Source organism: Drosophila sulfurigaster, chromosome 2R (assembly GCF_023558435.1).
Source record: "Drosophila sulfurigaster albostrigata strain 15112-1811.04 chromosome 2R, ASM2355843v2, whole genome shotgun sequence".
Taxonomy (NCBI): Eukaryota; Metazoa; Arthropoda; class Insecta; order Diptera; family Drosophilidae; genus Drosophila; species Drosophila sulfurigaster.
In genome coordinates, this window is record NC_084882.1 from 30,807,323 (window position 1) to 30,811,483 (window position 4,161).

Sequence of the window (4,161 nt, forward strand, 5' to 3'; positions counted from 1 at the left end):
AACATTAAATACATACACATACACATAAATTGTTGCTTATGTTAAATGAAAACCCACCGCTTGCTGCGCGTTTCATATATAAAAACAAAAAGAAAACCGAAAACAAATTTGCGCTTGATTCAGATCTGTTTAAATTTAATCTTTTTGTATGAAAATCGACAAGTTTCAATTAATTATTAATACTAATAATCGAAAGAACGAACAACAACTATACGATCATTCCATTTAGCTAGAGTCGCGATAGAAGAAGGTGCCCTCCCCATGCATTTAAACCTTCGGCAACTTGAGCATAGAAAACCAAAATTATAAACAACAAAACATAAAAAAACGTTTTGTAAATGTAATGCTTAAAACAAACATTAATAATATTAACTTTAACATAAAACTAATATTTAATATACCTATATATATATATTTAAAGCTAAAGCGCAAGAAAAGAAAAAAACACTTAATTTGGCCTTATTAAAAATTATTTAACAATTAATTACTTACAACGGTGAATGGATGAAAGGAAAAAACAAAACGTAGTTTTAGGCTAACATTGTTTAAAAGCAAATTAAATAAACTTAGCATGTAATAAAAACCGAAAAAAAACAAAACACTTTTGGAAAAGTCTCTAAAGAAAATTATTAGCTAAAATTTCAATGTGCGTATTGATGTAAAGATTAAATAAAACAAAACAAAATCCTCCTATTAAATAACAAAAAAAAACACACACACTATTAACATTAACTATTGAAATGTTTAAAAAAGGACAATAAATTTCTAAATAACTTAGAATGCTTTCAATTTTTCGCTCAGAACTTCAATTTAATTAATTTAACCAGCAATGCAAAAAAAATATTAATGATGAGAAAGAAAAAGGTTTCCAACACAACGAACACATTTATTTGTAATCTCTTAATTAATAACCACACAACAACAATTTGTCATGTTATTATTGAACTTAATTTTCTTTTGCTTTTCCAAAGAAAAACACAACAAAAAAAAAAACAAAAATATTACACACAAAAAATAATGCATTTATTACTTAATTAATTTTTATATTTGTATTTAAAGAAAACCAAAAAAAAAAAACCAACTCGATATATACATAAATATAAATATATGAATATATTTTTTGTAAATTATTTCGCAAGAAACAAAAGCTAGAGAATCCAAAAACAAAGAACAACAAGAAAAACACACGCAAACTGTTTAAACAAATACAGCCAGCACTCGTTTAGCATAAATTAAATAATTCATAAATTAGACTAGTTAAACATAACTTTATAAATGTTAACTAAAAAAAAAAACAGAAAACCAGAAAATTGAAAACTAAATAATAATTAATTATATTTAAGCGCAAATATTTTAATTGTGATGGAGATGCCAGCGATAATATTTGCACTCTAGGGCCTTATATGAGATACACACACATACAAACACACACAGACACACACACACAACTCTCTATAAACATTGTTAGTTATGTTAAGATCCATTGCTGAGCCTCCTCCCTAAGTTACAACCCCACTCAAATCCAATCTCTTGTATTTTGTACCCTCTGTTAAAGTTGTTCATACATATTATATATAGACCCCCCCCGATATAGACCATAATACTTAGGATCGGTTTGGATCGAAATGTATTATTTGTTTTATGTTTTACCAAATAAAAGAAAACTCTGAATTACGTTTAGTTATATGCATCAAATGTTAATTGCTATACACAGAAACGAATACACAACAAACAACAACAACAACCATAAAAAATAAAATGAAAAACAATTTAAACAAAACAAAAGAATAACTTATATTTCAAATATTACGCATAAATGTATTTTAATCAAAATAAGCAAAAACAAAACAAAAAACCAAAACGGATAAAAACACTTTTTGTCTTGATAAATTTACAAAATTATTATAATTATTAAATTTACAATGTGAAAATAAAACCAAAAATTATTAAAATTCAAATTTTCAATGGAGTTCTTATTATGGGGAGAAGGAATTTTATTTAAATAATTTTCGTTTTCTGGGAGATGGAATTTATTTAAAGAATTTTCAGAGATCGTTTTCAGTGATGGAATTTATTTAGCTGATTTTCAGAGATCATTTTCGGATATGGATCGTTTTAGAGATCTCCGCAGGATTGCTTTTTCGATGTTGATAATATTTTATTTTCCTTTTCCAAACACTTAAGATCCTAAAAAAACAAATAATAATTTAGTAAATTCCGAAAATTATAAAACTCTATTGAGATAACTTTATTATTTCTTCCTATCTATTTTGTTTTTCTTTCCCACTTCCTATAAATTAAATTTTCCAGTTAAGATCCTAAAAAGAATATTATAGATAATTTTCTAATTCTCTTTAGAAAATTGTAATGAGACAACTTTAAATTTTTTCTTCCCATCTATTTTGTTGTTCTTTCCCACTTCCCATAAATTATAAATTTTCTTTTTAGTTAAGATCCTAAAAAAATAATATTGTAATATTATATTATAATATAATATTTCTCTTTAGAAAATTATAAAACTCTATCGAGATAAGTTCATTTTTTCTTCCTAACTATTTTGTTGTTCTTTCTCACTTCCAATAAATTCCTTTTTCCCAGTTAAGATAATAAAAAGAAAAAATATTGTATGTAATTTTCTAATTCCATTTTAAAAATTCTGAAAATTATAAAATTGTAATGAGTCAACTTTATTTTTCCCTTCCTAACTATTTTGTTTTTTCCCTTTTTCCCATTAAAACTTCAGAATGTTTAAAATTTTTTACATATTTTGCTTTCCATTTATTAATTTGTTATTGTAAATGAATTGGCCAAGGCACGCGCAGTGGTTATTTGTTTGTTTTGTTTTTGTTTTGATTGTCAATTAGCTTAACTTTTACATTTGTTAAAGAGAAACACAAAAAAAAGCGAAACAAATTTCCAAATCGCATTTACCAAAAAACAAAAATAGATTTTCCTTTTTAATGTACTTTTTGCTTAGACATGAAAATTACACTAATTTTTATTTGTTAGCGCATTATAAACTAAAAAACATCTTAGCACTAGAAATTGTATTGCATAAGTGTATAAAACTATTACAATTTATGTATATATATATAATATTTATAATATTTAATCATTTATTTATGTAAATAGATATCAAGATACATATATATATATGTATATGTTTTTATGTATATTGATTTATTTGATAATTTTTTGTATTTGTTTTTACGTGTTTTTCCATATTTCTTCTTTAGAGAATTTCTGTTGAATATTACAAAAAAAAAAAACAATTTCATTTGGCATTCAACAAGTTCGTCTAACATTGCTACATTAATTAGTTTAGTTAATTATAGTAATATGTATATGTATATGCATAGAATCTATACGATAGATACAATATAGTTTGTTCTTTTTGTTTTCTTTTTTGGGGGGTGTTTGATTTTGCTGTTGTTGTATAAATTGTTGAGGGCGCGTTATAGGTTCATTATAGAGCAGATCGTGTGTGTATGTGGGTGTGTGTGTGATATAGTATGTTAGGTTTGATAAGAGACGCGCCCCGCGGGCATTACATAGAAGTTGTTTGTGTTGTTTAGATTAGGCTTATAAGACCCGCTTATATCGCTAACTTGGTGCGATTGCTGTGTTCACTGTGCGTCTAACGAGATCGATCTCATCTCGATCTCTTCGCACAACATCGATTTTTATTTGCATTTTCATTTTACGTTGTCAAGCTCAAGTTTTCAAGTCCTTTTCTTTTAAATGGCCAACAACTATCCAGCCTGCTGAGATAGTTTATAATTTGTTGTTTTTACCATTCTTTGTTATAGTTTAAATTGGTCATATGTGTATGTGTGTGTATATGTGTAATGTGTGTGTGTGTGTGTGAAAGTTGTCTAGGCTTAGTTAAATTCGCTTCTCCGTTTTGTAGTTGCTCCCTCAAGGCATCGATTTTTGAGCACCAGAAAAAATTGGTTCGATTGGTATTCCAAGTCTATATAAATTTAACATATTCATATCGTACATAACTACTTGTAATATATATATATGTGTGTATAGGTGTGTGTGTGTGTATGTGTAAGATCTTTAGTTAACAAGAAAATCAAAAAAGTAATGACTCTTTTTCATTTAAATTTATTCAGTTCATGCCATCAAGCATATATGTGTGTGTGTGTGAGTGTG